The sequence below is a fragment of the Lissotriton vulgaris genome, chromosome 9 (genome assembly GCF_964263255.1).
Source record: "Lissotriton vulgaris chromosome 9, aLisVul1.2, whole genome shotgun sequence".
Taxonomy (NCBI): Eukaryota; Metazoa; Chordata; class Amphibia; order Caudata; family Salamandridae; genus Lissotriton; species Lissotriton vulgaris.
Window position 1 is genome coordinate 582,411,673 of NC_141697.1, and position 26,219 is coordinate 582,437,891.

Sequence of the window (26,219 nt, forward strand, 5' to 3'; positions counted from 1 at the left end):
AGCGTTCACATCAACTAGTACATCGGGTAAAGCCTTTAATACCACAATTTGCTGGTCTATTATGCCAACCATGAGAGCCTGAAAAACCCTGGGGCTATTCCGTCTTAACTCATCTCCACCTTCCATCTTCCCCTACTCAATATCCTCCTCATCCCCTGAGCTATCCATGTCTTCCTCTTCTGGCAGTGGCTCACACAGATCCCCCCTATAAGCGTTCCAAGGTGTCCATATTTTATTCCATTTACGTGGGTTGGCTCTTTGTTGGTACACCGCCCTTTCCACCACCATAAGCATGTCCATGTTCCGGCACCATTGTGCCAGGGTCGGTGTCTCGGATGATCCCCATGTTTGCGCTATATCTCGCTTTGCTAACATCATTCCAATGACCACCCATTGCCTTCCATGTGGTGTTAAGTTGTTTGAGCCCCAAACATTCAACAGACAAACTCGGGGGTCAGGTGTAATTGGGATTTGTAAAGTCTGGGCCATCGTGCGTGTTACTCGCCGCCAGTAGTCCACCACGCTGGGGCAGGACCATAGGGTGTGGAACAATGTGCCCTCCTCTCCGCATTGTCTCAGGCAGTATGGGTGATCTGCTCTTTGGATTTTGTGCAGGGTGGTGCGTGTATAGTAAACTCGGTGCAGTATTTTAAATTGCACTAACCTAAATCTCGCCGAGATGCCAGCTTCTTTAGGTGACGCCAGCGCCGCGTTCCAGTTTGTCTCATCTAGTTCCCCTATTTCTCTCTCCCACTTCTCCTTCAATTTCCGCAATGGGTCGGGTAAGTTGTTTATGAGTTTAAGTTAAGTGAGGGAAGTAGCACTGGCTTCCATGTAGTCTGTAAGTAGTCGGTCTTTCAACGGGGCCAATTCAGGGACATTAGTGCCAGGTTCTATCGCTGACATTAATGCGTGACGAATCTGTATGTAACGGTATGTTTCAGTAATGCCCAATTCGTACAGTTCCCTCAGGGTCTCAAACGAAACCACCCCATCCTTCGTCCACATATCACCCACCGTGGAGATCCCGATGTTGTCCCACTGATCGAAGCCTTTACTGTGTCTCAGATTTCCCAGAATGCTGGAGTCCCACAGGGGGTGAGTCGTGTAACCACTCCCTCCCATTTTAGTCATGTTTGGGCTTTATGCCATAGCGTCACAGTGTGTTTAGTTGGGCCGCTAAGTTTTGCCGTCAAACCATTATTGTAGAGTGGGGCCAGAAGCGTGTTTGTTCCTAGCTGCTGTCTGTCAGCCATATACGCCGGGTCGTCCTGCGGCCTGAGTATCCACTGGTTAATCACTTTAAGGTGGACTGCCCAGTAGTATAATTCCAAATTTGGGAGCGCTATCCCCCCACTGTACCAGTCTCGTATCAATTTCACATGTGCTACCCTTGCTGGTCTATTTCCCCACAGTAAGCTGGACAGTTGAGTCGATATTTGTCGAAAGAACGACGATGGGACCAATGCTGGCGCATTTTCCAGGACATATAGGAAACGGGGCAACGCCATCATCTTAAAAAGTGCGGCTCTGCCCAACAGCGTCAACGGGAGGGTTTTCCAGTGGCGCATGTCTGATTTTAACCTTTCGAGCAGCGGCCTGAGATTTAAGTCCTGAAAGGTCGCATGCTCTTGTGTGATTTGGATCCCTAGATATCTAAAGGAGGTGGTCTCCAACAGTAATGGGCAGTCCACACTTAGGTTCGGCGGCATGCCGTGTAGCATGTAGAGCACAGATCTCGTCCAGTTTATTTTGTACCCAGAGGCTGTGCCATGCCTCTCACACAAGGCCAGCAGTACCGGAATACCTGTCGCTAAGTCTGTTAGTTAAATCAACATGTCATCGGCATATAATGACACCCTGTCTTCCCAGTCGCCTCCCCACCGTATGCCCTTCAGTAACTGGGTGGACCTAATGATAGTGGCTAAAGGTTCCAGCACCAGAGCGAACAGTAGCGGCGAGAGAGGGCATCCTTGTCTCGTGCCCCTCGCTAGTGGTATTTCTCTCGAGATGTGGCCATTTGCCATCACTCGGGCTACAGGGTTTTTGTACAAAAGTCTAATCCACGCTATAAATTTCGGGCCGAAACCCATATGCTCCAGAACCGCAATGAGGTAGCGCCATTCTACCAGGTCAAAAATATTTACAACAAGGGGTGGTGAGGGACAGAGTCTCTGAATTAAACAGAAAGCTCTCACCCAGTCAAGAGATCAGGGCTAGATCCAACACCGTTTTTTAGCTCACTGCACCATCCCAGTTTCAGAACCTGGCTGTATGCAAATTAGTCTGTTCCTGTCCCAGTGCATGATGGGAACAGGGCAAACCAAACTACAAAAGCCAATTCTTACACTGGGAAGGAAACAAGCTCCCGGGGACCGGTTTCTGGCATTACAGCCGTCTTCGGCCCGGTTTGCTTGAATCCTGATGGTGCAATGAGCAAGGGTCTCACATCTGAGAATACCCTTCCACGCTTAGGGTGGACAAAAATATTTACAACAAGGGGTGCCAGAAACCGGTCCCCGGTAGCTTGTCTCCTTTCTGGTGAAGAATTGGCTTGGTAGTTTAGTCTGCCCTGTTCCCATGATGCACTGGGCCAGGGACAGACTGATTTGCATATAGCCAGGTTCTGAGCTGGGATGGGGCAGTGAGATAAATAACGGTGATGGATCAAGCCCTGATCTTTGGACTGGGTAAGAGTGGTCTGTTTAATTCAGACACTCTGTTCATCACCACCCCCTTTTCTGAATCGTTTTTGGCCACTATAGGTGTGGCAGGGTATACTCAGACATGAGTCCCTTTCTCACTGCTCCATCAGGATTCAAGCAAGCCGGGCCGAAGACGGCTGAAATGCCAGAAACCGGTCCCCGGTAGCTTGTCTCCTTTCTGGTGAAGAATTGGCTTGGTAGTTTAGTCTGCCCTGTTCCCATGATGCACTGGGCCAGGGACAGACTGATTTGCATATAGCCAGGTTCTGAGCTGGGATGGGGCAGTGAGATAAATAACGGTGATGGATCAAGCCCTGATCTTTGGACTGGGTAAGAGTGGTCTGTTTAATTCAGACACTCTGTTCATCACCACCCCCTTTTCTGAATCATTCTACCAGGTCAAACGCCATTTTGGCGTCAAGCGACAGGATAGCTGCTGGTTCCGACAGTAATGGAGCCTGTGCCATCACACCATGTAGTCGCCTGAGATTCATCGCCGTGCTCCTGTGCGGCATGAATCCGGATTGATCAGGATGTATTAGGTGCACCAGATGAGGTAACAGTCTGTTGGCTAGTAGTTTCGCCAAGATCTTGCTCTCGGCATTAAGTAGGGATATTGGGCGGTATGACCCGCAGTCCTCAGGTGGCTTGCCGGGTTTCGGTATTGTTATGATAGTTGCTGCACGTTGATCGGGCGGTAGTTGTCCCTGTTCCAGACTGTCCTTAAACATATTCAGTAGGGGGGTCGCAAGCGTTTCCGACATGGTTTTATACCATTCAATCGGTATCCCATTGGTACCTAACGCTTTTCCTGAGTGTAGTGCAGTGATGGCTATCTGTAACTCTTCAGCGGTCAGGTCTGTTTCTAACTCTTCTCTATTGTCCTGCGACAGGGTGCGAGTGGGTACTCCTGCGAGAGACGCCTCCGCCAGCTCCCGAGTGACGTCAAATTCAGGGGAGTATACTGTTTGAAAGTGGTCAGCCAGGAGTTCAACTATCAATGAGGGACGGGTTTGTAATACCCCTGCAGGATCTTTCAAGTGTTGGATGGCCCTCTGTCCTTTCCGTTTTTTCTCTAACCAGGCAAGAAGCCTACCAGCTTTGTCACCTACGTCGTAAATTCAGTGGGCTGTCGTCGCTATATTGTCCACTACCCTGCGGCGTATGTGGTCGGTATGACACTGCTGACACGTCGGAGCCTGTGTAGCATGTCCCTCGTCGGGCCAGTCTCATGATCTCTGTTGGCCTTGGCGAGTCTGTCTTCTAGGTCTAGGAGCTCTTGTTTTTGTGTGTGTTTGTACCTCGTGATAGTGGAGATAGCCTGTCCCCGGAGAACCGTTTTGTATGCTTCCCACAGGACAGTGGGGGACCCGACGGACCCTACGTTTTCGGCTAGGTTCGTCCTCGTCCCTCTCTTAAGCGCGTTTGCTACTAGTGATTCCTTAAGGTACCCCGGGAAGATCGGGTAGATGCGTGTTCGGGTCCGTCCAGGGTTGGAGAGACTCAGTGTCAGGGGAGAATGATCCGAAACGCCCCTTGGTTTGATTTGTACGTCTTCTATAGTGAGGGTGCCATGTCCCAGTGTTAGGAAATAGTGATCCGTGATAAACTATCATGGACCGCTGAGTGATACGTGTATTGCTGGTCGTCTGGGTGGAATCGCCGCCAAAGGTCCACCAAGTCCTGTGCTTCCATAAAATCATAGAGCCGGGAGGGCCCGGGAGACTGAGTTCTCACCGGGAATCTGTCTTGTGTGTTGCGTGCCACTGCGTTGAAGTCGCCATCTAAGATGAGATCCCCCTCTGGAAGGTCTAGCAGGAATTTCCCCAACTCTGGTAGTGCGACTGCGTGTAGTGCCGGCGGGATATATACCGAGACCACATTGAGCGGCCTTCCTTCCCACTGCCCATTTTCGTGGATTGAATTATGAATCTCGAAGAGCGGTGCATCAGAATCCCTGTACCACGGTACCCCCTAGTGAACTCTGAATGTACGATCATACTGTAGCCCTTCCTATCTAATGCTTTGGTTGCTGTGCCTGTTAAGTGAGTTTCTTGTAGTAGGGCCAGGGCTGGGTTTAGTCTTTTTATACTCTGTAGCACTAAACCTCTTTTCACTTTATCCCCCAAGCCCCTCACATTCCACGTCATGAGGCACAACGGTGTCACCCGCCCCGTCCTGGATACCTCCCTTCCTGTGTCAATCCGTGTGGTGTGTGCCCTAACCTCTGTGGTGGCTGACATTAATATGCCGTGGAGATTGTATGCTAGCGCATTTCCAATGTTTCGCCTTACGATTAGCGTGTGTCATATAGTTCCTATCTTGACCAATAGAACAGTTTGAAAAAAGCAAAACCTCCCGCCCCCCAACATCTCCCCTCCCTGCCCCCCTGCTAAACGGACCTGAAACTGCCCGCCCCCCCAACTCAGCAGAGTGCCTAATCCCAACCCAAAACACAGTACTTGCTCGCTGGGGTGAAGGACTCTCCGGAGTCGCCGGCCCCCTTCCTTGACCACGGAGGACCTCCGCCCAGTGTCCATGGCAGCACTCCCGGTCAGCGCTACAAATGGCCTAGATAGGCAGCATCGGGAAGTTATTGATCTTCATTGTCTTCTTTTTCTGGTATGTCGTTCAGAGGCGAGTGTAAGTCTGTTTCTCCCCCGGATGACTGGGAACCCGTTCGGGGTCCGTTATTGCGATGTTTGTTCGGCCTGTTGGAACGGCAAGGTAGGCCCGCTGGTCTCCATCCCTCCAGCCAATCCTGAGCTGCCTCCGGAGTGTCGAAAAACCAGGTTTTATTGTCCGCCACTATCCTCAGTCTGGCTGGAAAAAGCATTGAGTAGGGAATCTCTCTCGCCCTAAGTTCCTTTTTTACTTCAAAAAAGGTTCTTCTTCTACGTGCGACTTCCGCCGTATAGTCAGGGAAGAATGCCAATGTGGAGTTCTGTATTTTAATGGAGGGTGAAGTTCTTGCTGCCTGTAGGATCGCATCTCTGTCTCTGAAATTGAAGAGCCGAGCAATGATCGGCCTTGGGTTAGCGCCGGTTTTCGGGCATCCCCCGGGAACTCGGTGCGCCCTTTCAACTGTAAAGAAAGCGGAGAGACCCTTGGGCTGAAGGCTTTGTTTGATCAGGTCTTCAACATACAGGTCCATCGCTCTTGTGTCTTCAGATTCCGGAACCCCTATGATACGGATGTTGTTCCGTCTTGAGAGCCCTTCCTGGTCATCCAGCTTGTCCCGTAGCTCCTTCTTTTCTTTTGTGATCCGCTCCATACTTATCTGCAGTTCTGAAACATCTTCCACCAACGATTTGGTCACTACTTCCATTGCATTCACTTTTTCTGTCATTTTATGGAAGTCTGCACGTATAAGTGTTATTTCTGCTGAGATCGATCCCACTGTTGCCTGTATCTGGGTGAGGGCCCGCATCACGTCGTCCAAGGTCGCTTTCTTGCCCCCCGCTGTGTCCGCGGTTTTGCCCGCCTGTTGTTTCGCATCTGGCGGGGAGGAGGCAGTCTTGTCATAGGCATATCTTTCAAGACGGGCTTGTGCCGCTCCGCTTTTCGGCCCTTTACCGGCCATCCTGGCGGTCCCTTCCGCCACGGTCCGCAGAGGCTGCTCGTTATGTAACCAGTTCCTAAATGGTGTTGCGACCGTTAAGGAGAAACCCCTGAGGAGGCCTTCCGCTCACTTTATGACCCCCGGAATTGTGTGGGCCGATCGGTCTCGAGGGGATTTGCTCCCCTCCTTGCCACCAAGTCCGTCGCGGACGCGGTCCTCGCTTCTTGCCAGGCTCAGTTTGCCGCCCAATCACCGTCTGTAGATCCTAGTCGTTGCGCCCGACGTTCCGCAGTGTCTCTTCAGTCCGGTTATCCCGGTGCGTGGTGTTGCATGAGGGGTATGGGCCCCCGAGAGGATGAATCTGTGCACTGGTGCCAGCGCCTATATCATGGTGGTTAAGTCTGGGTAGGCGCCTGCGTGTCACCGCCTCCAGTCGCACCACTGTACGATGGGTTTTGCACTCTTTCTCACCGGGCAGCCAGTGGTCTGTAGGATGACTTCTGCTGTCTTCCACCGGAACTGTCGGCTCTCGGGGAGGACGGCGCGGTCCTTTCGCTGTTTCGCACCCGGGCTCACCCGTGCTCCGCGTCCAAGATGGCGGCCTCGGCCCGGAGGTTGCAGGGATTATTGCTTCCGTACGTTCGCTGGGAGCGTTCTGGACCACCACGGAATTACCGACCAGGATGTCCGGCCATCCGAACCCCAGCCCCTCAAGCTCAACGATGGTGCTATTCCATTGTTCCTTCCTGCGTTACGAGCTCGTTCACGAGCGGGCACTTCCGGTGTTTTCTCGCCCTTTTTTTGATATTTTTTAAGCATGTTCCCCTTAAGTGGGTTTTTTAACATGGCGTGTCTTTCTTTTTAAAACTTAATTTATACGGTCTTACATCCAGCATAGAGTAATATAGTGTAGTCATTTACATAGTTTACAATTGCCATAAGTGGTGCATGATGAAGAATATACATTTTGTCATGGACAATGGCATTCAGTTTTTCCTTGGCGTGTACCGATCGCAGCATAGTTCACCCTAAACCCATTGGAAGTGAATCAGGCACATTCTAGAACTGGGCTATAGGCAGTCTAACAGTATGCAGCATATGTGTTATTAACCTAACCATTGGCCTTATAAGAGGATAATGCAGTTCTTCCATGGATTACCCAAATGACAATGCCAGTAGATCAAGGACTCAAGAGAGACCTGTAACATCAAATACATTTCTTATCAACAGGTTTCAACATTTGCAAATGTTGGAGCAGTGACACCACCTACGGGACATCATTTCTCGACTCCCACAGCGCTTCAGAGTCAGTCATATATAGCTTTCAGCTGCACCAGAGTGAACTATCAAAGCATTAAAATTTCATAAGAATTCTCCTTGTCTTGTGAGCAGATGGAAGATTTTGTGCACGACATCCCTCCTGTGATCTCTGTATTTAGTTCCACCTCATTGTGTCCATGTAGCTATGTGTAAGCTGACATACCTTCATTCTGTTTCATAACATGACATTGGCAATCTGATTATCCATGCTTTCAAAGGTTGCATACATCTGAATGTAATTGGCCAGTGCACAGGAGTCTTTCAGCAGACAGTCATTTTATTTTACCTAATGGTTTTAATTGATTTATAATTCTGAGCACCATGCACATACTTTCGTATGTGCTTCAGGTGTTGTAGAAAAACATTTTTATGTTACCAAAACGGCTTACAAGAGTTAATATACTTAATTAAAATCTGAGGAAGATTTTCGACTGTGCGCTGATTCAAAAGTGTTGATTGCTGCTAAAGGTGTGGATGGGTTTGAAAATTGAAAAAAGAGGAATTTTGAGGTTGGTGGTCTACATTAGTTGGATTACGAGTGACTGAATAAAAAGATCACACACAAACTGTATAAAGATGTAAATCTCGATTTCAGTGCTGTTTTAAGGATAAACAGCCACATGCATCAAGCTAAAAACCGGTCGTAAACGGGCAGATTCTCAGAATCTGCTCCTTTGCGACCGGTATTTTTGCATTTGGGATCATTTGGGATGCATCATCCCAAATGCAAAAATCGCAATTTAAGGAATCTCTGAATTGAGATTTTTTAAATTGCGATTGCATTTAAAGAATCCCAAATTGAGATTCCTTAAATGCAATGTATCAAAGTAAAAAAAATTAGCGATTTCGCTAATAGGACTAGCAAATTACCATGAAGTTGAACTTCATGGTAATTTGCAAAAACTTTGAAAAATGCACTTTTGTGCCTTTTTTTCAAAGTTTCACGTTGCTCACACACATGCCCTTAGGGCATGTGTGTGCGTAACATATGTGCACAGATCAATTTCAGGGGTGCAACAGGGTTTCCTTTTGACACCCTGGCACCCTTGAAATTGCATTCTCAATTTGTGATTCTCTAATTGAGAATCGCAAATTGAGAATGTCTTCCCATTCATTCCTATGGGCCTCTAGGCCCATAGGAATGAATGGGGAGGTATTCCTTAATTGCGATTCGCAATTTGCGAGTCGCAATTAAGGAATGTTTAGAAATCGCTATTTTTTAAGCGATTTCTACATGCATAGGCTTTTGCGATTCCTTAATTACAATTCCTTAAAAATCGCAATTAAGGAATCGCAAAAGCCATCTTTGATGCATGTGCCTGAAAATATCTTGTATTCATCTCTGACAAATTGATGATCAGTTAACTATACAAGGCTTATGTCCTGTGTGGTGTAGTCAGTGCAAATTGTTTTGTTCTCATTCAAGTATTATACTTTTAGTGTTTATGTAATTATATTTTAAGTTATAAGTATTCATTGCAAATTTGTCATAATCTATTGCCTCCTCCAGATGTTGTAATTGTAGGTTGCATTCTTAATTCTTATGAACATGTTAAATATATTCTTGCCATTATGACCCTCTGGGACCACTATATATATATATATATATATATATATATATATATATATATATATATATATATATATATATACAATATAAAGAGCTTGCATGGAGTGAGGGAGCCACAAGCAGGGAAATGAAATCTTGCCACTTTATTTTGTGATGCAAACGGAGAAAGAACAGCCATCAATCAGTTCACATAATTATCAAAACCCTACTTCCTATTTATAATCAATACAGCATTTTTTTACAGAAATTTTTCAAATTTCAATTCTAACCTCACTTCAAGACATCAAAATTTGTCAAAATAACAAAGAAGAACAACTGTGACGCTCAATGTTTGCATTGAATTGTTATTGAGCATGCGAACTAGAAAATAGCAATATATGCTGCACTTGCACAGTCCAAGATGGCGGCCATGTATGTGACTAATGGTCCTTTCACAATGTCGATGTATTACAATGAACATAAAAAACGGCCGTTTTGGCGACGCCATGTTACCATCTAAAAAGGCGACAGCCGAAACGCGTCTGGACACCGTGAGCCCTTAATATAATCTTGGGAATTGCCACCACGAGTGCTTGGTTCTTTGTGCTGGGAATCATGAAGTTTTGAAGCAGGTATATATATACTTCAAAAGCTCGCCTCCTCCACAACTTCACCACGGACTTGCAATGAGACGAGGTAGACCCAATTTGGTGCTTCTTTTTAGTTTATTTCTAATGTGCCACCATTCATCACGACGCATTTCGGCAGATCCCTACCTTGATCACATGACAACAATGTCGTGAGACACGCCTCTTTTTAAAGTGACTGTGCTTAAATAGACATAAAATAAATACTTGTCATTCATTGATCATTTTTGTTCATTACTGTTCCAAAGATAATAATTTGATTTAAATACATGTAAAATACAGATAAAATCAATTCCCCATGTCCAATGACTGCTTAAATGCATTGGTGGACAAGCATAGATGTGGTTGTAAAATACATTGTTTCATTGTTCACAGCCGGCTAAAGTGCATTCTATATTGACTTTCAATGTGTATTGCGATACCCTCCAACTTGGCATGCATCTTTATCTCGAAACGATTCATGTTTTTTCTCACATTCTTGTTTTTACCACTGAACACATCAACTTTGAATATTATTTACTTCTTTGTCTAAAAAACTCAATAACAGTGTGTATCCCCTGAACCCCCATAACTAATACCTAATAGTGTTTAAAAAAGTGCTTAAAAGTGACTTAATAGTGCCATACATGTGACACCCAAACTTCTTAAATGAATTTCAAACTAATATTGAGAGTATTTACACAACCTCTAGCTCAGTATCCATAAATAAATATGTTTCTCTGAGACAGTTTTCTAATAGGTTTCCTCGAATGAAACTTTCTAACATCACATGATTGATTCCCACAATTAATTGAACCAGTATTCAAGCAAGGTACTAATTAATTCATTCATTCTAATGTTAAAATCAACATAAATACCATTGTAAAAATCTCCATTATATAGAAAAATATATATCTCTATGGATAAAACTTCAATTGTATAAAAAGTACTATCAAAATATTTACATAATCCTATTTTACGAATACATAGTCTTTCACATAGTATAAAACATTGATGGGATTTCAAGAACAGATCTCGGTAGTCGAACATATATATATATATTCTCCACCAAGTTAGTCAATCCGTAAAACGCGCTTCATACAGCTGGTGCTGGCGTCACAAGTGGACCAACCCCAATCATCATGAATCATCAAACTATGAAGACCGTCACACTCCTGGAAGGTTGTTTTGCAATTTGAATTATTCAGCAAGTACAAATAACTCCATAAACACCACCACCGACGTGTTTCAACCAACGGGTCTTGCTCATGTACCATGAGCAAGACCTTTGTTTGAACAGCGTTGGTGTTGATGTTTATGGTGATATTTGTACTTAGTGAATAAATCAAATCACAAAGCAACCTTCTTGGAGTTCAGCGATTTTCATAGTTTGATGATATATGTGAGCAAGGCTCTACGGAGCCGAAACGTCATGCAACTTACTTTGGACCAATAAATGATTCTGCACTGAGCAGGTCCGTGTCCGTGAAGTCTTTGTCGGCAGGGCGAGTTGGCGCTGCCGCGTGGAGTGAAACCGCGGTACTACGCGATAAATATATATATATAAATCCCTACGATCCCTTGCTGTGGTCTGTACCTGTGTCTGTGTCTGTGTTGCCGACTGGTTGCACACACTTCAGGATTGTGGAATTATATATATATATATATATATATATATATATATATATATATATATATATATATATATATATATAATGCAGAGAAACTCTGGGTAGTTCCCAACTTTAGGTGAAGCGCCGCTCCTCTGTAGAGCACTCTTAACACCAGCGACACCTCAAATGTCTGCTTTTCAATCAAAGTTTTTAAGCATGGGATTAGCACAGTGCCATCCACACCGACCTGTAAAATGATAAAAGCCTTATACCACTCCAGGCACAGTATTACGGCTATTAAGAGAGCCCTTTCTGTCGCAAAACAGGCATAGAGTGACATATAAATTATTCAGTGTCGCTGGTGTTGTAGGGTGGTCAGTCTTTCAACGATAACTCTCACATTTTCATTGATTAATCTAATTCGAAATTCTGGGTGTATTGTAGAGATGTTTCATAGTCTGAGAGGTTGTACAATAATCTCTACTGTAAAGAATCTTATGCTCATATTTTATGTTTAACAGATTTCTGTCACTTGTCTTTTAAGGGTAAATTTTTTTCTTCAGAAGCTCATACTTTGTTTAATTGGTGCCTGCTAAAGATGAGCTATTCTTAACCACATGGCTGCTGCGGGGATTTTTGCGCTGTGCTGCAAATTACCATTTTGCTGGCACCATGACGAGCTCAGCTCGTCATCAGCACACGACACCCGTGGGTGATGACGAGCTGAGCTCGTCATTAGCATCGAAAGGGTTAAAGATTCTGAATGGCAGTTTACCAACATCCTTTTCCTGTTCAATTGCTAAGGTGGCTCCTTTTGATCGTTTGTTGCAAGACAATCATCTTTTGTTTCACCCTCATTGTTGTTACGTCTCTTGATAGCCATAGTTCCCAAATAATTCTAGAAGATTTATTTTAACCCCTTCCATGCTGATGACGAACCCCAGCCGTCATGCACTACGGTGCTCGTGTGCTGATCACGGCTGGGGTTCGTCACGGCCCGCCCCTGTTTGTGTTGTTTACAGCACACCGGGGGAATTGCGGCCGCATGGAAAGAATTAACACTGTTCAGTGTGCTTACTTAGGCCCTCAGTTCGAGAGGTGGAATTTCACCTCACATGCCGCAATAACGTGGCTCGTGTATCATGAACATGGAGAGCATATGCTGAACTGAATTGTCATTCTACGTTGAGGAATAACTGACTAAAAAGTGATTTCAATTTCTGTTTGAGAAAGGTGAGCATGCAAAATAGCTTGTAAGTCACAGAAATACAGTTGTCATACGATATCTCAACCTGACTGGCACTGGATACCCAAAGTGACAACCCAGTACAGAGAGAGTCAAGCGCAGTGGTTCTTAACCTTTTGAATTCCGTGTTCCCCCCACTTAATGATTTCTGTAATCCGGACACCGCCTGAGTCATTATTGGAATCCAAGTACCCCAACAGAATCATTATTGGAATTCGGGGACCCAGGTTGAGGCAACTTTGATGATGTGACCCTCAAAAACAAGAAAATCAAAATCTTATTTTTAATAAAAGGTTGGAGCTGTTCTAAATTTAGTTGAGGCCAACTATTTCCCATATTATATTTTGTTTGATGCATTTGCACTGCCCACACCAATCAACAGGAGGATGACAACTAAATTTTTAGCCTCCAATTTCAAATTTCTTCACATTTACAGAACGTTTTAAAATGTTCAGCTTTACAGTTTGCTTGTTCATTCATATACACTGTAATGATTTGTTAATATTATTTAATTTTCCAAGCAGTGGCAGACCCCCTGCGTAGGCTTCGTGGACTCCGAGGGGTCCACAGGCTAAGAACCTCTGCTCTAGAGCTTAACAAACTACATTTTGGCATACTTCTTTCTAATTTACATTATATTTTCTAATTGTGTCAGTAACCCAAGTCACCTCATGCAGGTAAGAGCGGTGGGCGGGGTGGCGGGTGATTCAATAGACAACGCTGAATGAAAATTAAATAAAGAATAATTTTCCCTCATCGTCTGTCAAATTCTCCCCCATCCAACCTACCCCACCACTCTTACCTGTATGGGCCACACCTGCAGTAACCATGCCCATCAGCCTTTTGTTTCAAAGCAACCATGCCCTCATCAGATCATTAACATTGCTGTAATCATAACCCAGTTGTTATTTTGCCCACAAACCTATTTTGTATTATAAATTTGCCGCAGAACAGTGATTGTGCAATTAATCAGGCTCCCAGAAGAGGGATTCTGCTTCTAGTCGTTTCCTTATGGGTTATTGTGACTGTCATATATAATTGGCAAACATATATTAGGCCTGCTATCTTGCTTCAGCGATTAGCGCACCTGTTATGGTGTTCTGCCCAGAATGGCCTCTGTTTGAGCAAATTATTTTCTATCTTTAAAATAGATGGGAAAAAAGGTCATATGCATTGACCAATACAATTACAAAAACCCTGCGGATGCACATAATCAAATCTGTGGGTTTACAGTACTTATCTGCTGCTTCTGCCTTTTTCACAAACGAGCCAGAGACGTTGAGATGCTGCAGACGGCCAATTTGGCACCCCCACTTCAGCTTCCGATACTAGCCAGGACCACTAGAGCGGTTTAAAGGCTCTGAAGAGGGAGGATTGAAAAATATTGTACTCTCATAAGCCGCATTATATTTTTCAACTCAACTAGTCAGTGGCTAAAAACTGGCGCCCCAAGGAAAAGTTGAAATTAAATAAATACGCTGTGCCGTCATTCTTTTTGGGAGGCACTCAAAGGAGCCTATTGACAAAGGTAAATATACATATGTATACTTACTCTTGATGCACATTTACTTGTATACAGATGTAACTCTACACTTCTTTGTTACTAACTAGTTCTGAGTGTGGATTTACACCTGGGAGTAGACTTTCATGTCTCCACCCCCTCAAATCAGTCGGCAGAGCCTCCTACCATAGGATTTATGAGTGTAAAATTATTATCAATAACTTTGCACACTTAGGTGGAAATCTCTGCCACTAAAGCAAATTTCCAGGGAAAACTATTGAAGCTTAAAAGTACATTATAAATGTAAATTACTTAAATGTTTATTTTTTGTGTTCAAAATATTTTATTGTATTTTATAATAAAGCATTAGACTATCAGGAAAAATACACTGAACGAGGTACTTACAAGATTATAACATAACATTAACATAATATATGCACCTATACAATTACAATTGTAATATGATATTAAAAGTAAAAAATAAATACTAAGGGGGTAATAAATGAATTAAATGTATATACAAATATGTCTTGATAGAGCTACTTACGTAGCCTTAAATTGTTCGCATATTAAACAATGACATAATATATTAGAAATACTTATTTATAAATGTAGTGCTATGTGATTTATCAACATGTTTCCAAAACAAATGATAAGTAGATTTTTTGTGTACTGCACCCTATAAAGTCAGATTGGCACCTTATTAAGCAAAAATTATACATGACCACCATGTATGGATTGATAAAAATGAAGCATTTTTCCAATTACCAGTAATACATTTTAAAACAGCAGAGATGAAAAAATCTAGAAGTTTGTAATTTAAATCAGACATGTTTGTGGAAAGTGATACAGATTTACAAATCAGTTTTTTTACAAGAGAAAAACCTGGATTAAAATTGCAATTAGGTCAAGGTAAATGTTTTGCATGAAATAACTTTAATGTAGTCCATAGGCTGTTAAATTGTATGAAGGAATTGGTTTGGTACTGACACAGGTAGCCATCCAGACATATTTTTCTCAAAATGTACTTTCATATATCATGAGAAAGCAATAAAGTTAGTTCAGTATTCCAAAAAATAGAGAGAAAGTTAATATTATCCCCTTCAAAATTGTTGATTTCTTTTATAAAATATTGATACAGCACGAGATGACGTAGCTACCGTATGTAAATTTCTAAATCAGAGGAGAAATGTAAACAAAAATTGTAAGGAAAAGAACCAAGGACAGAATTACATAAACATTCGTATTTGGAGAGATCTGAAGGAGGCAGTAGAAATTTCAAAATTAAAAAAAAATATCCATCTTTAACATAACACATCCCAGCTTTAATCCAGGATTGCCAAAATGTTGTATTGTAAGTTTTAGCAATGGATTATATCATAATGGGTATACAGACAAAATATTGAGTAAAAAATATTGAATTACATAAATATCGACTTCAAAATATAGAATGGACAAAATATCGAATGGACAGAATATAGTCAGCAAAAATATCGAATTTAAGGTAAGTAATGTAATATCGATTTTTATAAATATAGAAAGTCAAAATATCTAAGTATATAATATAGGTTATTAAAATATATCGAATTTTTAATAATATCGAATTTTTTAAAGTGTTTTGTATGTTAGTATATGTGTGAAAAGTGTATATATTTTTTGAAATTTATTTTAAGTAATGAATTTTATGTTATTTAAGTTTTGAGTAATTTAACTCTGTAGCGGGTTGTGGGTTTTTAGGGGAATAGGGTGGGAAGTAATTTAATTATATTAAATAAAATATTAATTTTTTGAAAATATTAATTATTTTCAATTTAACTTTGCGTTTTAGTTATGTAGCGACTTGTAAGTCTATAGTGGAATAGGGTGGGAAGTAATTTAATTATAATTAATTAAATATTTTCATTTATATATTTGTATTTATTTTGAATACATTGTTAATACATTTTTAATGAGTAATTAATACATTTTTAATTGGTAATTAATTTTTATTAATTGATTAATTATGTGAATTTAATTAACTTATTTTCCGTAGCGGGTTGTGGGTTTATAGGGGAATAGGGTGGGGAGTTAATTAATTGTAATTAAATAAACATTTTTATTTTTTTATTTTTAATTAATTGGTAATTACATTTTACTTGTTAATTAATTAATTGTAAATTGGTAATTAATTTGTATTAATAGTTAATGAATATTAATATTTAATATTTTTTTAATTGATTAATTATTATATTATATTAAATTGGTATTTACTTTTAATACATTTTTTATTGGTATTTTTTTATTTTGATTAATATATTAAATATTTACTTTCCCTACTGTTAAGGTCACTAGAGTGGGAAAAAGTAATTTTTAACCCTATGCTATCCAACACTTTCCTCACTTTTACATTCTCTGGAGTGGGAATAGTAATTTTTACCCCTACGCTATCCAACGCTTTCCCTACTGTTGCACTCTCTGGAGTGGGAATAGTAATTTTTACCCTCCCGCTATCCACTGCTATCCACTGCTTTCCCTACTGTTGCACTGACTGGAGTGGGAATAGTAATTTTACCACTACGCTATCCAACGCTTTCCCTACTGTTGCACTCTCTGGAGTGGGAATAGTAATTTTTACCCCTACGCTATCCAACGCTTTCCCTACTGTTGCACTCTCTGGAGTGGGAATAGTAATTTTTACCCCTACGCTATCCAACTCTTTCCCTACTGTTGCACTAACTGGAGTGGGAATAGTAATTTTCACCCCTACGCTATCCAACGCTTTCCCTACTGTTGCACTCACTGGAGTGGGAATAGTAAATTTTACCCCTACGCTATCCAACACTTTCCCTACTGTTGCGCGCTCACTGGAGTGGGAATAGTAATTTTTAACCCTACGCTATCCAACGCTTTTCCTACTCTTGCACTCACTGGAGTGGGAATAGTAATTTTTACCCCTAATCTATCCAACGCTTTCCGTACTGTTGCACTCACTGGAGTGGGAATAGTAATTTTTACCCCTACGCTATCCAACGCTTTCCCTACTGTTGCACTCACTGGAGTGGTAATAGTAAATTTTACCCTCCTGCTTTCCTATGGTAAAAATATTGTAAGTTTTTTATTAATATCATGTGAAAATATATATATATATGTTTAAAAAAATAAAATTGTATGTTTTTTAGCTTAAATTAATTATTTTATAATTTTAAGGTTATTTAAGTATTTTTAAGTATTTTTTAGTTAATCATTTTTAATTGTTCATTTATTTGAAATTATTTTTAAGACATTTACAAAAAATCGATATTTTCACTAACTATATTATTTTTGAACAATATTTTTAATTCGATATTTTTGTACTTACATGTTAGTAGATAGGAATTCGATATTTTTGTAGTCGATATTTTATCCTCGATATTTTTGTTTGTCTATATTTTTGTACTCAATATTATTTCAGTGATCCATCATAATGATATATATTTAAAGTTTGTGAGAATGAAAAAAAGAGGCTAGATATTGTAATATTAATATTGAAGACTTCAATATAATGGCTTCTCTTAGTAAAGTGGTAGAATTTGACATAGTTAGTAAAACAGGGAAAGGAAATACTGATATCAAACATTCTTCTATGAGAAGCCATGCAGGTGCATTACTAAGGTGAGTATAATTGAACCAAAAGGAGCTTTGTTTTTAAATAAATGTTTTATGATAGTTAGGAAAATCTGGTGAACCAAAATTTCAATTGCATTTAGCAAATTTTAACTTTTTATAGCTTATATCTGGAGTTTTGTTAATCCAGATAAATGTAGATAAAAGTGTTTCTACATTTTTATAAAACATAAGAGGAAACTGAATAGGAATCATAGAAAGGAGGTAACATATTTTTGGAGTAATAACCATTTTTATACAATCTATTTTTCCCCATCACGTATGAAATTTGTCTTTAATATGACTTAGAATACATTCACACTTTAATGTCAGTGATTGTTTAATGGTGTGGGTAAACTGAATATCAAGCGCTTGAAGTTACTTCTTTTGCCATAATATTTCATTGTTGGATAGCATGTTAGAGGTACAATGAACATTTAAGGAAACAATTTTGTTTTGTTAGCATTTAAGGACTAACCTGAAATTTGCAAGAATGAATGAATTAGACCTATTAAAGGAGAAAGGGATGAATTAGATCTAACAAAGGAGAAAGGGAGAAATCTGGATTACAAACATACAGTAGCACATCATCAGCATAAGCTGAACGTTTTTTAGCAACATGATTAATGATAATGCCTTCAATTACTGTACAGTTTCTGATGGCCTCGAGTAGAGGTTCAATAACAAGAAGAAAAAGTAAGTGTGACAAAGCATAACCTTGCCTACTGCCCCTAAAAAGGAAAAATGTACTAAAGATTCGACCATTAATGAAAAGTTGAGCGGAAGGGCTAGAATGAAGTTCTGATATCATACGAATAAATGTACTGCCAAAGTTAAATGCAAATAAGGTACGTACAAAATACTGCCAATGAACTTTGTCGAAAGCGTTTTCAACATCTAATGCCAGTACTCCAAATGGTAAAGATAAAGATGGACCACCTTGAGTGTCATGGAGTAACGAGCTAGTATTATTTGCAGAATGACTGTGTTTCATGAAAGCAGATAGATCAATATGAATAGGGGAGTCAATCACAGAGGTCAACCCAATTGCAAAAATCTTTTTCATAAAGTTTACATTCTTGATTTATATAGCAAATAGGGTGATAATTTGAAACAGTAGTGGGATCTTTGTTAGGTTTCAGAAGAACTATAATCACTGCTTCAGTGAAGGTCACCAACGTTAAACCTAAAATACTAACGTGGTTAAAAAGCTTGACCAAATGAGGTATAAAGTACAAAAAAAATTCCTTATAAAAAGGAGATTTAAGCAATTTAAGGGATTTAATAGTCAATTCAACTTCTTCTGCAGAAAGCGGTAAATCCAATTCATCTTTAAATGATTTGGAAATGTTTGGTAACCCACAAATTTGAAAAAAAATGTATCAATAAGTGAGGTATCACTAGATGGAGGATCATTGTATACGGTTGAATAATCATTCAAAAACTAATTGACCATGACTTTGTGAGATAATGCAATCTTACCATTAGAATCATGTATTGCATTAATTTGAATTTTATCTTTTTTAATACCTAGATATTTTGGCAAAAGTCTTCCAGACTCATTAGCAATGAAACAACATTTAAACTTAATGTTAGAGATTTGTATGCTGGCCCTTTTGCTTAGTATTGAATTTAATTCCTAACAAAGTTTTTGTAATTTTGTTTTATATTTGAGATCTCTGGATGTGATGAAGAGTCGTTCAAACTTTGCAATTTATTTATCCAAATATTTAATTTTAGAGTTAAATGATTTGTTATCATGTGCCTTAATTTATATTGTTGCCCCTCTAATATATGCATTAAATGCATCCCAGCGATTTACAATAGAAGTGAAGCCTTCTGGATTAAAAGAAAAAAAATAATGGCTTGCTGACAAAATGTTGGTTTATTTTTTTCATTAAGGACAACATTTGTATTCACACGCCATTGACACTGATAATGTTGAGTAGTGTTAAGTTGTAAAACACATGAAATGAGTGCATGATCAGAAATGTCTCGATTATGGATAGTCAGACCAGAAATTGACTGGATTAACTGACAGGATATTAATAAATAATCTATTTGTGAATATGATTTATGAGGATTCGAGAAAAATGTAAAATGCTTCTCTGTTGGGAGGTGTAGACGCTAAATATCAATTAATTTGGTTGTTGTAAAAAAGATTTTAAAGTGAAAAAAGCTTTGGGGGGACAATGTTAGTTTGAGGTGTTCTATCCAATAAAGGGTTTCGTATTAAGTTAAAGTCACCTCCAATGATAAGCAGAACATTACTTAATTTTAGCACTTCAGAGGTAAAGAAAGACCAAAAGTTAGAGTCATCACTTGTTGGACCATATACATTAATCAGGTGAAGAACAGTGTTATCAGTTTTAATTTTGGCTATAATATATCGACCATCTGAATCAGAACATTCATGTAGTATTTGGAGATGTCGTTTTTTGGCAAAAAGAATAGCAGCACCATTTTGTTTGTAAACTGCAGGAGAAGAAAGAACATTACCAACTCACGTTTTATTCATCAATGCTAAAACTGTATCATCTATATGAGTCTCTTGGAGTAAACCAATGTCAGCTTTATGTTCTGCTAAGGAATCTAAAACTTTAATACGCTTAACAGGGTGTCTTAAACCTTTAACATTAAAAGAAACAACTTTAATAATATTAACATTTTCCATACTTAAAATGGAAAGAAGATAGTAAGATAGATTGAAAATGAAAGTGTAGAAGAATAAAAAAGTAGCTCTAAAAATAGATGAAATGAGTAAAAGGAAGACAAACATAAAAAAGACAATATAGAAACATAATTAATGCTGCAGACTCACACACATGCATGAGCAGGAATGACCTGCATAGACATTGCCCTCATAGCGAAGCTCAGGAAAGATAGGCTATGTATAAGGCAAAACATTATGGCCGAGGAATCAAGTATTAGTATCAGTCTCCTTTGTTTCCATGGAAAGGGGAGAATGTTGATCCAATAAAACAGGAAAATTATTCAGGCATCGAAAGGACTTGGAGAATCCATCTTTCCATATTCTCATAATAGACTGGTCAAAAAGTCGATATTTAAAAGCATAACTTCTTAGCTGTAGTCCAAGCTCAGTGAACTCTTTGTGTATTTTTACAGTTTCCTTAGTGAACTGTTGATGTATTTAAATTGTATTACCATTAAAAATGGGATCTCTCTAGCTGCTTTTTGGATCATCACTAAATGATGGTGGTGCAGAACTTTAAAAATCATTTGACGAGGTTTGTCATGATGTGGATAACGATGTGAGGGACCTCTGTGCGCCTTGTCAATTGAAAATTTTCTGGGAACTTTAAATACAGCGAGACCAGGTAATCATTTTTCGAAATACTGCATACTGATAATTCCTTCTGCATCTTCTGATAAATTAAATATGCACAGTATATACTGTTGATTGCGATTTTCTGAATCCAATAAAAGGTTACTCATTGGCAACATTTTTGTTGCGTTAGGCATCAGACTGTCAATTTTTTATTTGCTGTCTTGAATTTTAATTGTATTATCAGAGTGTTATAGAGAGACTAGCCATGTCTTTGCGTTGATTTGTAATTTCTGATGATAAAAACGACCTCAAACCTACATGGAAAGCTCCAGAAAAGGCACCCACACGAAGTGAAGGTCTCATAGAGCTGCCAGAGACAGAATGAAAGAGGTAATATGAGCCTTTAATCTTTAAAGAAGATCGTCGAAAATACGGGCTCCGGGGAGTATCAGTGGGGGACAGCAATCTTGTTTTGGGCACTCTTGTGACTCCCCTTAAATGCTTTTTAACCCAGCACTAATGAAATAGAACATTACAGTACATTTATTCATCAGATCCAACGGGTATTAAATAATTAATGCACATATATTAATTTACTGTATAAACAATTTTTAAACCATTTTTTTTCACACTTTTACTGACTTGTTTTTATTTTTGAGTTTCTAAATTTTGTTAAAAATTATGTTTAATGAAATGACAATTAATTTTTAAATAATATATTTAAAGTTAGATTTCATTTTTCAAATAAGCTTATTATTACTTTCTAAAAAAGTATAATACTTATATGTCATTTTAATGATATGTATACTTCAGATGTCTAGTTAAATATTACATTGGTTTCTATGGGGTGTTATTTTATTTTCCTGTCTCCATTGTTTCTATGAGAGTGTGTTGCAGATTAGTGGTAGTCCATGCGTTGTGCTTTACTTATTCCAAAGTGAAATGGAATACATTTGAGCCTTTTTTGACACCATTAACGCTGTACTAACTGTAGAACTATGGTTTGTGACTAGAAATAGTCTTAGGGCATGATTTATAGTTCGGTGGATAGGTTACTACGTCACAAACATGATATATATCCCATCTGCCTTATTAAGAGTGCCAAAGGCTATAATGCACTTGTAAAATTATGGATGGGATATCCAGCAAGTTTGTGAGGGAGTAACCTGTCCGCCAAACTATAAATCAGACCCTAATGGCCTGATTACGAGTACAGCGGACCCAAGACCGCCGTAACCGTGGTGGCTGTCCAACTGCTTCCTCCTCGCTGATCCGACTGCCTGATTACGCCCATGGTGGTCAGACTGCCACAAGACCACTGCCCCCTCCAGGATCCTAGGTCCTGCAGCAGTGGGGAATGGAGGCGGTGCCGATGCCGGCACCGGTGCCGATGCCGGTATCACAACTTGCAATTCCGCCAACCTTTACATGGCGGGGACCCCACCATGAAAAGGCTGGCTGAAAGGCAAGTAAAGGGACAGAAACAGGCCCCTGGCATTTTAGCCCATTCAGCATTGTGCCTGGGTGAACATGTGCCACCCTTTGCCTGCACTTTCGTGCACACACTCTGTGCCATGCACGACATGGTGCATGGCCACAGGGCTCGCACAACAGTGCAGGCGCTGCAGTGCAGCTGCATTGCCTTTAGGCTCTCTCTGTGAGCCAAAGCATGCCGCAAGACTGCTCCCGGCACACTGCCAGCCTGGCTGAAAACTCCAAATGTGGCAGTCTCCTGACCACCAATGCTGTAGCCTGGCGGTTCAACCACCAAGGTTGTTATTAAGGCCCTTAGTCTTCTGTGGTTCTGTTTCTATTAGCATGCCACTCCCTAAACCCCTCCTTAAATTTCCTAACCCATTTCCATTTAGAAATATTACCCATTTTCCAGACACTCTCCTTCTCACTCCCACATTTACTAGGAAAATGTGTAGCTATGTTTGGTGAGTTCCATTGCTGTGGTGGAGACTTCTACACAGGAAATATAGTGGAGGCACTGGAGGAGGTCTCCGACCTTAGGTTTGCTGTTTGCATTTTGTAGTACAGGAGTTTGTACCGCTGTAGAACTGATTGACATCCTGCAAAATTCGGTTTGTGAGTAGTCCCTTAAAGTCTATTTGTTGAGAAAGGTCTAATTACCCAGTAATAAATTGAATTTGAGAGATGTAAATCAACACCTTTTTGTTCTCATGTCCTACCCCATCCCAGAAATTTGCTAAACTTTAACACAGTGGATATCAAGAATCTCTTCTGACTTGCATTCTGTGATGTATTTACGAGACAGCAATTTTTATATGCATGTTAGAAGCAGTGACCCTGCCTTGATGGGATTCAACCATACAAGTCAGCAGTTCTACTGCTGCCGCGCATAGTACCTTACAGGTTGAGCTGTTTTATTGCTGTTTCAATTGCTTAGAAAAAAATGATGATGATTGCCCTGTTTCAAGTTGTGCTGTGCTTATCATTTGTGTAGAGGACGAGAACTTCCTTGTGGAGAAAAAAATGGGACAGTGTATTTTCGATGAAAAGGTTGAGATAAGTTGTAACTATCCTTTCTATTGACCCTAGGTATTACTCTTTGAAACTGGTGTGCCATGAATGTTTATATTATAAAATGCAGGGAGAGCAGATTGTGGGCAGATAGCGTGCCTTTGGGATATGTGAATAAAACAAACTCATTATGTTCTACGTGATATAAGTACTGCGACGTATGTTACATCTTTAGTTTAATAGCTCATTTTAAAGTACTGTTAAAACCGGAGAAGTGACAGCCCAACTGTACACTTTTTAGAAGGCCTGTGCGATCTGATGATTAAGGCACAGGTTGTAAAACCATACTATAAAGATATTAGTATAATTGTTTTCAAAGCTCCGTTATTTAATGTTTTTAAACACTTAGGCCCCCATTAGGATGGCGGGCGGATTGCCCCCGCCAGGCCGGCGTTAGCCACCGCCGGCCTGGCGTGGTCGATCCGCCCGCCATCCTAGCTGGAATAACCCCCGCCTTATTAGTATGACAGGGAGGTCCGCGGCGGATGGAAAGACCGTCTGTCGCTTTTCCGGAAGGCGACCGGGGCGGAAAGGGTTTATATGGTGGCGGTGTCTATCGGACACCGCCAGCCATATTACAATGGGCTTTTTCAGATGCCTTTCCGTGGTGACAATGCCGCCAGGGAAAGGCATTTGGAGTCTGCTTTGGGGGCCATGGATTCCGGGGTGGTGGGGGGTGCACATGGGGAGTACCTATGGTACCCCCAGCAGTTCCATGCACAGCATGGCAGGCACAGTGCGGCGGTGCCTGCCAGTGTGGAAGTGCACAGCATGACTTCCTGCCATTGTGGCGATCGGTGCACCGCCCGCCAGAATGGTAGGAATGCAGGATGCACCCGCCACTGTGGCGGGCGCACCTTAATGCTAGCCATGGGACCCCCGCTCTTATGGCGGGCGGTCCCTTTCACCGGTAGGATGACGGGCGGAAAAAGGCTGCCCGTCATCCTAATGACACCCTTAATATGCGATGAAAATGATTACACTAATTAAGGGTTGGCCCAGCTGTGAACAGCCCTCCCTACTTAGAGTTCATCATTTTTATTGTGGAGAATGGTCAGTGAAAGTGCTTTTGCCACCTAGCTGATAGCACTTTCTGCGAAATTGCAGAATGATCTCCAGACCCTGACACCAAATCTGGTGGGGTTGTATGAACAATGAAAAAACAATACAGCACACTGGGAGTTTGCTGAGATTGCATGGGGGATTTCTTTTATTTTTATTACAGTCGATGATTGCCCTGCTATCGTAGACCTGACTAATACAAAAGTGTGGTCATAACTTTAAACTGTACCATGGTTTCAGAACAAATTTGTTATATTGTTTTTTAATGTTTAGCAATACAACAGGAAAACACATTGCCTAAAGTATTAAATACAGCAAATGATGATTGAGTCATATTGTCGAGTCTTAGAATTCCTCAGCAGCATAAAAAAAGAAAAGGAAAAAAACAATGTCTTCAGGGCACATCAATATAGCGAATACATGATTTGATAGATGATAGGTACTGCCTCGTTCTAGCATATATTCCAGGTTTTAGAAACAGTTAAAACATTTCTGATGCTTTTTAGCATACATGTATTGGAAGTATTATAGTTCCTGTATGTGCGCCCACCTGTCTACATTAGGGTAATTAGAGTCTCACCATTGGTGTGCAGTTTTTTTTCGTGCCAGCAAAATTGCCAAATATACTACCTCTAGTTTACACTTATTAGTGGATCGTATCAGAATCAATATTGGGTGTTCAGAACAAATGTAAGTGTAGGTGCATATGTTGGGCTTCGCTTGGTTAGTGTGTATTCTGTTGCGAGGGGCATCGGGTAGAGTCACCGCTTACCTAGATGCTCTCTGGAGGATAGGAGTCGAGTGCGGCTTGGTCCCTCTTTTCCTCGGCAGGAAGAAAGAGTTTGGTACATGCAGTGTCAGTGTCCTGACATGAGTGCAGACGCAATCTTGGATTGGGTTCCAAATTTGATTCAAGATGGAGCCCCTCATTCCAGGATAGGAATCGCCCAATCCAATGTGGAGGAGAATGTTTCCTTTGTAGGATTTGTCACTTCCAGTTTAGATAGAACTATTTAAGTGGAGTCAGGCAATTGGTTTTTGCATTGCAACACTCCTGCTATGCTTAGTAGTATTTTTGTTGCTCTGTGGTGCTATTTTCTTCCAGTTTAGGTTCCACTGGTGTTGCTCTGGAGTTTGGTTCCCTGCTGTCGTCTTTGGAGGGTTTTAGCTTCAGCTTCCACCTTAGGCTTCAGCTTTATTTGTAAAAGATTAAGTGCCAGGGCCCTTCTTGGAAGGCCATTGCAGCCTGCACCAATGACAGTACCCACATAACACCTAACCATCACGAATGTATGACGTTACAACGCATACATTTACAACGTATGCACATACAACGCAGTTTTGTACATCGCAACATCCACTACAACGCATTCCATTACATCGCATGACACTACATTTCATATTAAAAAACTACCTTTACAACACATTCCATTATCTCGCGTGCTACCTTTACAACACATACCATTACATTGCATTTAAGTATTGGATAGTATAGGGATAAAAATTACTATTCTAACTCCAGGGGGTGCAACAGTAGGGTAAGTGTTGGATAGTGTAGGGGTAAAAATTACTATTCTA